This window comes from Silene latifolia, chromosome Y (genome assembly GCF_048544455.1).
Source record: "Silene latifolia isolate original U9 population chromosome Y, ASM4854445v1, whole genome shotgun sequence".
Lineage (NCBI taxonomy): Eukaryota > Viridiplantae > Streptophyta > Magnoliopsida > Caryophyllales > Caryophyllaceae > Silene > Silene latifolia.
The window spans coordinates 423,533,662-423,546,360 of record NC_133538.1 but is presented as its reverse complement, the minus strand read 5'-3'; the positions used below and the strand labels follow the sequence as shown (position 1 = coordinate 423,546,360).

The 12,699-nt window shown below is 36.0% G+C and overlaps 1 long non-coding RNA gene across 2 annotated transcripts; it reads right to left on the bottom strand.

Moving 5' to 3' along the window:
• Positions 1–9,567: 9,567 nt before the first annotated feature.
• LOC141633174 (uncharacterized) lies at positions 9,568–12,291 on the bottom strand. 2 transcript variants are annotated; one of them, XR_012537976.1, is made up of 4 exons: positions 12,002–12,291; positions 11,264–11,420; positions 10,688–10,753; positions 9,568–9,939 (listed from the first exon to the last, which is right to left on the bottom strand). It is a non-coding gene; the product is annotated as an uncharacterized LOC141633174 (long non-coding RNA). The 2 variants fall into 2 exon arrangements; XR_012537977.1 differs by lacking the exon at positions 11,264–11,420 and having other exon boundaries at positions 12,002–12,257.
• Positions 12,292–12,699: the final 408 nt, after the last annotated feature.

Here is a 12,699-nt window from a genome sequence, read left to right as displayed (position 1 = left end):
GTTTGAAACGGCCATTATGACAATGCAAAAAGGTGTTTTTGTTAAAATGGTTTGTAAAAAAACCGGGTTTAAAAATCGTCATTACGGCGGCATGAAAAGGTGTATTTGAAATGGTTATAAAAACTGGGTTTTGAAATGGCCATTATAACGGCATAAAAAGTTGCTTTGAAATGGTTGTAAAAACCGGGTTTGAAAATCGTCATTACGACGGCATAAAAAGGTGAATTGAAATGGTTGTAAAAACCGGGTTTGAAAATCGCCATTACGACGGCATGAAAATGTTTGCAACGGTCGGCGAAAGACCGACGATTGAAATGGCGATTATAACGGCGCAAAAAGGTGTTTTGAAAGTTTGGAAATGACACGGAAAGACTTATGATCACATAGCACATAAGCACTCACAGTTCATTATATTATGCATAATGCTGACACGGGTTTTGGCTTAAAAGGGTGGTTACACACCAAGCGATCAATCCCCGATTTTCGAGAGGGATGCCCATCCAAACAAAATGTGTAAGGAGGGCGCCCTAGCCTCGTTCACGTAGGAAATGAAAGCTCTTTGACGAAACAGAAATGTGTAACACCAACATTATGCTTGACGCAATCGGGATTCGAAACGCGGGGATGAGAAAACTCACGCCGACGGGACGAGCCAATTGGTCGATAAAGGTTAGGTTGTGCACCCAAACAAGGAACCCGACTTATGACCGTAATATCAATTAATGCACTTTAACCACGACCTCGTTTGAGTTTAACCTATAAGGATCAGAAAGACACGAGTGTCCTAGTATTCCCAAGCAGAGTCGCCAATCTCTGGACATAGGCCACCTGCCGGTCTGTTGACATGGGCCACCTACCAGTCTGTGGACACAGGCCACCTGCACGCCAAGCCAATTTGTGGACATGCAGCGGTCGTAAAGCCACGCTCGGTGGCGTAAGAAATGCTTTCGCCCGGATCGCTGTAGATCGGTCGGTTTCATCTTGGTAAAGGTCTCGAAACGATGCAGAGATGTTCGGAGTCGCCACAAGCAATTATGGGATGCTTGGAAACCATTTGAAATACACTTAATACCTCGGTCAATCAAGGCAAAAAGTGCTGCTTGACATAGGTACTTAAGATAAGGACTCGTCCCCCTTTACCATCCTATCGCTAGAATGACTCTCGCGGCCATGGATAAGGCCATCCACTATCCAAAGATTCTAAGTAAGGAGTGAGGGTACGTATTGGGAAGCTCTTTAATCGAACACCCAATCCCGCCCGCGTTAGCGGCTTCTACTAATCGATCGTGGTTGTTTAAGTGCAAGAGTTGATAAAACGGTTTAAATGTATGAATGCACATCCAAAAGTCTTAACCTAACATGTGAAGATTCGCTAAGTCGGTTTGTTTATCCATATATCATGAAATTGATGTCAAAGTTGGATTTAAGGGTTGATTTGCATGCAAAACGAAAATTAAACATCCATTTACCAAATTCGGGTTATGATGCTTAACACGATCCATGTATTGTTAAAATGAAAGAATAAAAGGATGAATAAGAAATGTTTAAATATTTAAATTTTTAAAAGAGTGTTAACTCGTCAATCTGATCCATGTAAATTCGGGTTAACCGTAATCGGGAACATCCTAGAAAAGTGCTAAAAAACAAAACAGAATAGTGCCAAGCAACCCCATTGGGGAGCGAGCCATATGGCGAGGCAACAAGGCCTGTCCAGATTTGAAATACGGGAAACAGGAGGTTCCTTGGGGCGCGAGCCATAGGGCAGTCCAAGGGACCTCTCCTGGTTGTTTTAAAAAAAAAAGGTTGTTTAAAACCGCTTTTGTGATTAAATGATTTGCATGACTCGGAATAATTACTATTATCTTAGTAATATTCGTTATCGAATTTGCAAGTTTGAAAATCATAGTTTATAAATAAAAATGTAAAATGTGTGTGCTTAACCGTTTTATCACCGTACTTGAATTAAATTGACATGGTATTTATTTTAACCAAGGGTGACATATGATATGGTCAAGATAAGGATAAAAATAAAAGGAAATAAAAGGAAAAGGAAAAGGAAAATGTTTGATATGAACTAAATATATTAAGTTCATTTATTTGTAATTAGTCAATATTGTCATCGTACTTGTATTAAACCGACATGGTATAAAGAACTAAGGATGATTATGGATATGACTAATATGTTTGCAAATGTAACTTAATGGAAAAAATGGTAAATAAAAGAAAAGGGTGTTAAAATACCCATTAATTTGTAATTAACAATAAATATCACCGAGTCACGGATTAAACCGTCATGGTATAAGGAACCAAGGGTGATTACTATTTATGGTTAAAAAGTTTGTCATAAAAATAAATTGAAATATTTGAAATGATAAAAATAGATTGTAAATAAGAAATGAAACAAAGAGGAAAGACAAGAACAAACACGTTTGGATTCTGACCAGAGACCCCATAAGAGGCGCGAGGTGGGTAGTTGTGACTACCAGCCTCTGTCTCCAGTCAAAATCCGGTTTTGGCTCATCTAACCTATATTTGGATTATGTTATGCATTGTTGATGTGTATAAAGTCATTAAAATAGTAAAGACATGAAATAAGTGAGTTGTTTACAGCCTCAAACTTACGTGTTATGATGTTTGTGAGGTAGACGACTTTAGAGACGGTTTTCTCGTTATACGACTACTCGCGATCAAAGAAGTTTAAAAGAGTGCCTTAAAAAGGATTTTGTTTTGAAAAGATGTTGAAAACATGTGGTTGAAAAACATGTTGATTAATGTTGAGTTGGTCGAATGGGTCGGTCGAATGCATAGCGACGGTACCAAACAAATATTTAAGGCTTGTGTTTTCAATCGGTAGGTCGAAAACACATGTCGATTTGTGACTTAGGAAGTCTAGTTTAGAAGTTTAAGGGAGATGTAAGAGGGCGGACGCTCGCGTGAATATTATAGTGTGTGAAGGTGGGTATTTATAGAGAAATGTGGGGTGGTAGATCGGTTGAGTTTTCTTGGAGGCTAAGGAGGAAGCCTAAAGAGGCGCGAGCCACCTAGTGCCTCAATGGGGTGTCCTGTCCTTTTCAATTTGGACGTCCTTTCCCCTATCTATTGTTTGGTTGGTTTGATTTGTGGTATTCAAATAAGATGTCGTGTAACAATATGGTCACCTAATAAGATGACTTGAGTGTTACTTGGGGTAGGTATTTTGTGTGCTTGACTCGGGTTTGACCCGTGTTGAGTCGGGATTTGAATTTTTAGTCAGTTTTTGGCCTGGTGTCGCTTTTGACTCTAATTAGTGTCATTTTAATGTAAATGGCAATATAAAACTATTTATGGCATTATTTTTGACATTCGAGACTCAGGTTGACTCGGGTTAACTCGGATTGACTCGAGTTGCGGGTTTCTGAGTCCGTTTTGGGTCCGAAGACGGTTTTAACTCTAAATAGTGTTGTTTTAATGCAAATGAGTTTAGAAAACCATTTTTGAAATCATCTTTCATATTTGAGTAATGCATTAAATCTTCTCATGTATAGCCAATCCACGCACGCATATTGAAAACACATTGTAATTCGATCATCATCGGGTTGTTTTTAGAAGGTGCCGATACTGGGTATCTACACCGAAGACGAGTATAAACAAACAAAAACTTGTCCCCGCTATTACATTTTGGATGTTGGAAGATTTAAGCTTGGAAGCTACCGCCTCGAGGTGTGTGATTACGCAAGGAAGTACGTCAAAGACAAGTTGTGCTGTGAAGAAAAGTCGATCGACCATCCTATTTAGCCGATCAACTATTGCTGAGTTTTGATTCGGTCGATCAACTGATATTTTGGTCGATTGACAGTTTCATGAAATCTGCTTGATTTGTTTAGTTTTATTTCGGTCTACTAGTTGCTTTTTTAATAATTTTCTCTTATTATTATTTAAGGGGAACTCATAATTTTATTAGGTCATCATTCAATATTGCAAAACTCTCTTATACACGTTACTTTGGTCTAGAATTTTCGGATCTGAAACTTTGTATCTTCCCTATTTCGGTAATTTATTACTTGTTCTTCAATTAATTCTTATTGTTTATTTCGTTCTTCTTCTTCTTCATTAATTGCAAGCTTTACGTTCAATTGTTTTTTACATCTCGTCAACATGTTTAATTCAGTTTTCATTATTATCACTGTGTTTATCAATTTAATTATGCGTAGCTAAATTTCCTATGCTAGGATGTAGGGAATCCATGGTTATAAGACGATCATAACTAGATTATTAGGTCTGGCATTAATATAAATCTGTGTTATTAATTGTAGCATCTAATAGCATTTAATTGGTTAATATACGTAATTAATTATTTGACCGGGGAAACTTCAACCTAGAACGAGAGATTGGAAGAAGTTAGACCTGCTAAAAACAATAGACCATCCTAATTAGAGCGAAAGCTAAATTAGTACTCTAGGGCGAATAGCGGATCGGAAGGACCTTTTCATTACCCCTCAGACCGTATTTATGCCGATCGTTGACCTTACATTTGATCGTTGTTGACCGTGGTGACCCGATATCCTAGCCTTTTTCTCTTATTTTAAATCCTTTTCCTTAATTTAATTTCTTTTGCTTGCTATTTTAGTTAGTAGACAAAACCAATCAACCCCCGAAATTAGTGACTCAGACGGACTAAGAACTGCAATTAGACCACTTTTGTCTCCCTGTGGATACGATCCCGACTTCCTCTACTACATTAGTGTAATACCCACTATGTTTAAGGGCCCTTTGACCGACCCTTTGACCACGGAAGACCCTATGAGGGGATAGGTGAGAGGATAAGTGAGGATAAGTGACTTATTCAGTTTATTACTCAATCTAGTAGAGGCTACTTGGCTGAGTAGTGAGAACACTTGACCGAGTAGGGCTTACCCGGCCGAGTATGAGAGTACTCGACCGAGTATAGCCGTTGTTGACGCGTGATTATAAAACACAAGTTCGCAAGTCTTATTTCATTTTCGACGGTTCCATTTCTCTCTAACCCTAATATGTCCCTCTCTTACCTATCACCCACCTTTCCCCACACTCTCATCTAGCCTAGACACTAACCATGGAAGGGGATTGGGTTGCACATGAAGGATGCTTGTGAGGATGTCGTCGTTATCGCCATCGGTTCGTATAGCTAGGTAAGTCGTTGTTTTATCGTCGTCTTTCAGTAGGTTTCCGGGGTAATCTTGTAATAGGATGTGATTACCATTTATAGGATGCGTCTCAGAGTCTTGCTTGGCTAATTGTTGGATGCATTTTCATGGATTGGCGATAAGGTAGGGTTTCCCTACTCAGTTCCTGTTTAATTGATTTGAGATTGTATTGTGTTGTATACGACTGATTTCCTGTTGATCATTGTGTTGGAGCGGTGATGTTGGTGTGCCTGTGGTGATGGTTATTGTGGTGGAGTCACTTGCGGGAGTGGCTTCACACCCTAGTTCGCCCTCCGTGGAACCCACCACGGGAGGGGATGTGCACATTAAGGGACAGGGATATCGCTCGTTGATGAGAGGGGCTTAGGTAGGGATTAGTTGCGGTCCCCCACTGGCGGCGAGGATTACCTGTTGTGATGGGTAATCTGGCAGAGCTATACACTTCGGTGTGTAGTCGGTTACTGTGTGAGATCGGAAGACCGGAGGTGGATGATGATCAACTGGTTGCCTTTTGTACTTGTCTTACTTTGATTATGTAGTGACTGACCCCGTGTTGTGTTTTCAAAACTGTGGTGATCCATTCGAGGATGGTGAGCAGTTGGTTTAGCAGGAACATTTGGTCTTGTTGCGTATGGGCTTGGAAGGGAGTCGAGTCATCACGCTACCGGAGTAGATGTCCTTGATGCACGAGCTTAGTAGCTATCATAGTTATCACTTTGTATCTTGTTACGTTGTTTTATGTTGTAAAGACTTAAAGTATTTTAATAAATGTTCTTCTATTATTTATTTGATCTACTACCTCAGGCAACCGAGATGGTAACACCGTCATACACTGGGATGGTCCTTGGTAAGGCATCTTGGTGTACAGGGGTGTTATAATTAGTTTAGGCCAGTTGGTTTATCTTCGATAGGTGTGCATTTTAGCCTGTCATGAGTCTTAATTGTCATTAATGTTTTAATTAATAGTTGTTTACATAGTTAAAATCGAATCTTTAGCTTAACTTGCTTCTCTTAGGTTCGACCTTTACTTGCACTATATTACTTTATTAATTAGAGTAGTCTAGAGTCTAGTTTGGTTTATAAATTAGTAATTTGATAGTTAATTCTAGTTTTACGACACCTAGTAATTTTCTTATCAAGTAGTACAGTAGTAATGATAGATTGGTAAATCAAAGAAAGATACAAATCTGGGTTGAACTTTTTTTTATTTGGGGTTAAATTTTTATTTTAAATATATTCGTTTTGTGTCATTTTCATAATTTTATGTATGGTTTAGTAATTTATGGTTTATGCATTAAATTTCTGCTGGCGATACTATCTGATGACTTCTTTGACATTTTTGCAAGGGATATACAAAGGTGGGTTTATTTCTGTTCAAGTAGAAAGGTTGGGTTATTTTGAGAAAAATAGTTGAAGGTTGGATTATTTTCATTAAATTTGCCTTAAAATTAATCAAATGAGTTAATTACCACATTTAGATTAATTGTTTGGTTGCCCTCTTAATGCATCGGAGGAAGTGCAATTTCCCAACCACATCTAGAGTTATTTACATTTAAGATAACAAAATATATCATCCTTATTTCTACCATAAACCTAATCAAATATAATTAAACATACCCAAACAAAAACAACTCCACCTAAAATATACTCACTTGTACTCGAATAACAACTATTAATTGTTTAAAATACCTCAAATATGATCTGACGCAATCCAAACTCAACATTATGATTTATTCCCCAAATTTTTTCACTTAATTACTTAATTTCAGTTTTTATAAATTTACTTCGAATAATCGAGTTTAGCCTTACCCTTTAGCTCAATTTCATCATTAATTTGATTTGATTCATATCAGACCATTTCGAACTAGATCTTTCAAAACTGACAAGACGAAAATAAACTTCATGCACCCGACACGATAAGAAGACTAGAATTCGGCCCACAATTAAAATTGACTTAACCCTAATATTTATTGTTAAATACTGACCATTGTCCCTAAATTATTTGATAACAATAAACCTAAAACACAAATTGTTGTGGGAGATCATTTTACTCATAAGACAAGTCCATTAATCAAAAGCCCAAATAGATTACTCAATAAATTTGTAAGAAAATAATTTATTTTGATAACCTAAAATATTAGATTGATAACTTGTATATTTAAATGTGTTAGTTTTCATCATAAAATGCCGAGTTGTTAAAATAAAATTAAAATAAGGGTTTTTCTACATGGTAACCCCGTGTTTTTTCAAATTCTACATGGTAAACCTACTTTTCAGAGAACACACAGGGTAACCCTCAACTCTATTAAGAGATATTGCCGTGACCCTTAGCTTTTTTTCCGTCAATTTTGTCCGTTAAGTATGTGACGTGGCCAATTGAATTTTGAGAAATTTTACGAGGTAACCCTATATTTTTACAAATTCTACAAAATATCCCTACTTTTTCTACAAATCACCCGCGTTTAAAAACCTAATCCCTTAATTGATATTTTTTTGCAATTTTACTCGATTACACCCAAATTGTTAAATCCAGCTTCGTTACTCTTCAACTAACTGAGTTTTGAAAGAAAAACCTAGCAAGAACTTTGTTCGATATCAAAAAATTCCCGATAAGATACTCTAAATATCAAAGTAAAAGTACTCCATACTGAGCATTATAATAATCAATCCCAAATTAGATTCATAGGTTTAATCCAATTAAGAAAAAAAAAATTCGAAACCTCATCAAATTACCTCAAAACTGAAAATGTTATAAACACAACAATGACTCACTTCAATTATTCGACAAATTGTCACAATAAAGTTGGGGGTACAGTTGAGAAGTGGAGACTTATTTGTAAACATTGGGTTTAATAGGGGATTTCTTTGTTAATTATTGAACCCGATTTTTAGAGATTTATGGTAATTATACCTTAAAGTGATGATGATACTGAGAGTTCACATTTTTTGGAGTAATCGAATGAAAAACGTGCTAAGAATGATAAATTGAGGAACTAAGGGAGTATTTTTTTTTTTTTAGAGTGTTTCTTTTGTACAAATAGGGTTATTTTGAAGGATTTAAAAAAACTGAGGGTTACCTTGTAAAAAATTTTAAAATTCAATTGGCCAAGTCACATACTTAACGGACAAAATTGACGAAAAAAAAGTTAAGGGTCACGGCAATATGTATTAATAAAGTTGAGGGTTACCATGTGTGTTTTCTGAAAAGCAGGGTTACCATGTAGAATTTGAAAAAATACAGGGTTATGATGTAGAAAACCCTAAAAATTAAATTAAACTTTATGATTGGGCCCTCATGCTATAGAATGGTCTTATAGGAGAATTCTTGAACCTAAAAATATCCAAAATGACCTAACCCAAATTTTTATAAACTCGAAATGACCCTCGGTAGTCGATCAGATTAACCCGTTTACAAGGATTCCAGCTAACAGGGCTTTTAACTAGACTTAACAAAACTAATCCGACCTGAACGACCCAACCTAACACCTGAATTAAGGGCATGTGAAGAGTTTAGGATTCCAAGTACCTAAGAGGGGGAGGGGTGAATTAGGTACTATTTAAAAAATTTCAACTTAATTTTTATTGTTTTAAAATAAGTTGATTAACAATATGAGAAACAAGTGGATACATCAAATAAGTCGAGTAATTAGAAGTGTATCACGTTGTTAAAGAGAATTGCTGAAATCAGGAAACAACAGTTGTTCCGACTGTTACTTGTTTGTCTTAACAAATGAAGTTAAGGCTACAGGCCAGAAGTAACAGTATTCAGGACTGTTGTTAAAGAAAAACGCAAATGAAGAACAAGTAAACTAATTGCAGCGGAATCAAAAGTAACGAAGTAACGAGAGATCAACACACACTACTACACAACCCGTGCATTTATGACGCTTTTTTATGCGTTTTTCGACGCTTTAAAGCGTCAATTTTTTGTTTATCGACGCTTTTAAGAAGCGTCAACTTTTGGGCCGTCGTTATTTTTTGACGCTTTTTTTGGTCACCAAATATGACGCTTTTAAGCGTCTTTGTGGACTATTGACGCTTTTAATTGTCAACAAAATTGATGCTTTTAAGCGTCTTCGGTGGCTATTGACGCTTTTAATTGTCAACAAAATTGACGCTTTTATGCGTCTTAGGTGGCTATTGACGTTTTTTTTGTCAACAAATTTGACGCTTTTAAACGTCTTCATGGACTATTGACGCTTTTAATTGTCGACAAATTTTGACGCTTTTAAGCGTCATCAGCGACTATTAATTGTTTTATTCGATGGGACGGAATTAGGCGCCAACTATTTATATATTAACACTTCTTGTCACGGTATAATATCGGCTTTTTGATTTCTAATAAAATCATAGAGATTAATTAAATAGACCTATAAATAGTATAATAGTACTAGCTATTACTAAATCATAAAAAAAATTAATCCAATATATATAATTAATAACGTATCCACGTACTTTTATAACTAATCATACGTTTGAAACATATATCGTCTCCATCACAAATACTATAGCTAGCTAGCAAGCATTGACAATTTAACTAATATAAACTAGTACGTACTTTATAGTACGACAAAATCAAAAATATCAAAAGGGATTCGGAAGAGAGTAAAATCGAACATAAAGTTGTCCAAAAAAATCGTAAAAGTGCTACGTAATTAGTAGACAAGGACACTCAGTAGTTTGAATGTGGTAGGGGCTTCAATCATGTAGGCGCAATGTCAACAAGACTTCAATCAACATATGAAGGCGCGTCACCACCATCTGATGAATCTGAAACCTATAACGTGCAAAGAAAATATAATTTATATGAATATATTTAATTAGTACATATACACTTCACAAAAATGTTTCAAAATTATCTTTGAATGGAATTACCCGTCGACAGTAAGAAGAGAGAAAATCAAAGCAAATAGTCGGACAAGACACCACAATTACTCTATGTTCAAAATGATCTGATATACTAATCTTCAACAAAGTCCAAGTTATCTTGCTTAACTCACTTCAAAACTGTTACTCCCTCATTTTAATCATTTGTTTTTTAATTTTAAAAACTTCTCATAATGAATACAAAAGGTGTTGCTTTGTGACCGTGAGCACGGTCACGGCCTCATGGGTTCAAGTCCTTGGAGCAGCCTAGCTCTTGCCAAAATGGCAAGGTAAGGCTTGCCCCTATTACACCCTTGTGGTAGGACCCTTCCCCGGATCCTTGCCTAGCGGGGACGCCATCGTGCACCGGGCTGCCCTTTAATGAATATAAAAGGTAAACAATTAACTAAAACGGAAAGAGTATATTACAGTAAAATTCACTATAAAGCCAAATGACCATTGTATAATGATCTTTTAGCAAGTCCAAATGCACAGAAGTACATAAAGTTAAAGACCACTGTCTAATGATCTATTAGCACATCCATAGCTAAAATTTTATCACTTCAAAGCGATGTATAATAAACAAGCAATAATAAGAGCAAGGGCTGACAGGAAGCTCGATTAACCATATAAGAATCTTGACAGGAAGCTTGACTAACCTTATAAGAATCTCTCCCAAGATTTCCAGTCATTTCTCCCTCAATGTACTCTTTAGTGTTTGCCACCTGCATGGAAGTCATTGAAAAGGTAATTGACAATGGCATAAAACACATTTGATCAAAAATCCACCACAAACTACTCAACACAAGTACGCACTTGTGGGTTCATGTATCCATCCACATAGACAAAGCAGTATACACAATGTTTCATATGCTTCTATTTTCTGTTTGTAAAACATCATAATCACATAAAAATTCTCTCTGTAATACTATAATCATATAGGTTAAATATTAATAACCTAAATAGTCATGCTGTCAACAATTCATTTTGATTTGTAATTCTACCCATGTATTGTCAATGGATTAAAGCTCTATATAGTCAGTCCTATGATACAAATAAAAAAGAAAGGTCCGGTACTCGAAACACAGAAAATAGGGATAGGTCCATCTTACCTAGAAATGCCATTAAGAATATCATTTGATCCAGAAGGCTATAATTATCATGTACCTCTTTACAAATTAAAGAAGCAAAACCATCTAATAGACACCATTTTGAACAATCAATTAGTGCAATACCTTAGTATATCAAGCATTGCCTTACAGTGGCTAGAATAAATGAGCCTCAATACATTATATCGGTTCAACGGGTTACATGAGTACAAGATGTACAATAAACATCCTCTTATTGTTCTCCTTTCTCGTTGGGTACCCCGTTTTCATGATAAACCAATTCCTGACATAGAATTGTTCCAAATTTCACTAGGATGATCTTTTAAAATGAAACATTTAAAAAAAACAAATATAACTCCACAATTTAGAGCTCTGCATCATGATACAAATTAAGATATTAGCACAGGCTTAACAAGTTCACGAAATCTCTTTAGAGTAGTGTCGGTTTTCCTCCTCTAGCCAAATTAAAATCTCTTTAGATTAACACATAAAAATTACTTCCACCGCCTTAGTCATTTGTTTAGCTTTGATTAAAAAACCTCTCAAAAATAATTTAAAAAAGTGTGTAAATGATTGGGACGGAGGGAGTAGCAATTACTCCGTATTATACGACATTAGACAATATTCATAAGAGCTTAAATGATAGCTTTGAATCATTATCTACCAATTGAGTACGATTGATTTTATGTTCATATTTTTCCAAAACCCTAAAATACATAATCTTCACTTTGACATTCGAATACCAACTATTAAACATAATACACATTCATATTAGCTCTAAAACAACTAAATATATCTAATTTAAACTAAAATCAACAACAATAAGAAACCAGATTAAATTTAAGTATAGGACTTGGGTTATACCTTTATAACTAATCAAATTGAATTTTGGCCAAGAAGAACAATGGAAGTGGTGGCCGCTCTTGTACATAATGATCGGTGGTGATGAATAGCGATAATGAGCATGGTGGCGGTGGAGGTGATGAAGGTGAGAGAAAGTGAGAGAAAGTAGGAGATAGAGAGTTTGGCGGAGAAAGGATGAGATACGTGTTAGACTTTGAGGGCGGCAGTTATAGATAGGTTATTATATTCAAGGATATTTGTAGCATTAATACGGTGTCGTATAGTCATTTGATACTCATAAGTGCTTGCGCGGTCCATAAATATGGTCGACGCTTACAAAAGCGTAAACGAGGAAGCGTCACCATATGAAGGGATTTGTAGTAGTGACAATGATTTTTGAATTGGTTCGGCCAACGCTCTAAGGACCTACGTCCAATCTTCTTTTTATTGATTAGTTAAGTGATCTAGTCCGACTACTTAAAACCTTTACAATAAAAAGGACCAACAACCTACTCCGGTTGCGATAAGAGTTCAAAGACTACTCCATCTAAGAACTCGACACTCTAACTTAGAATGTTTACAAGATCAAGTTTCCTCAAACTGATTCAAGAAGAATTGAGAAGGACAACTTATTGATCAAATGATTCTAGGTAAGAGAACATGATACTTAAAGCAACAGTAGAACAGACTGTTGTCACTTGAAGACTTAGAAAGATTTA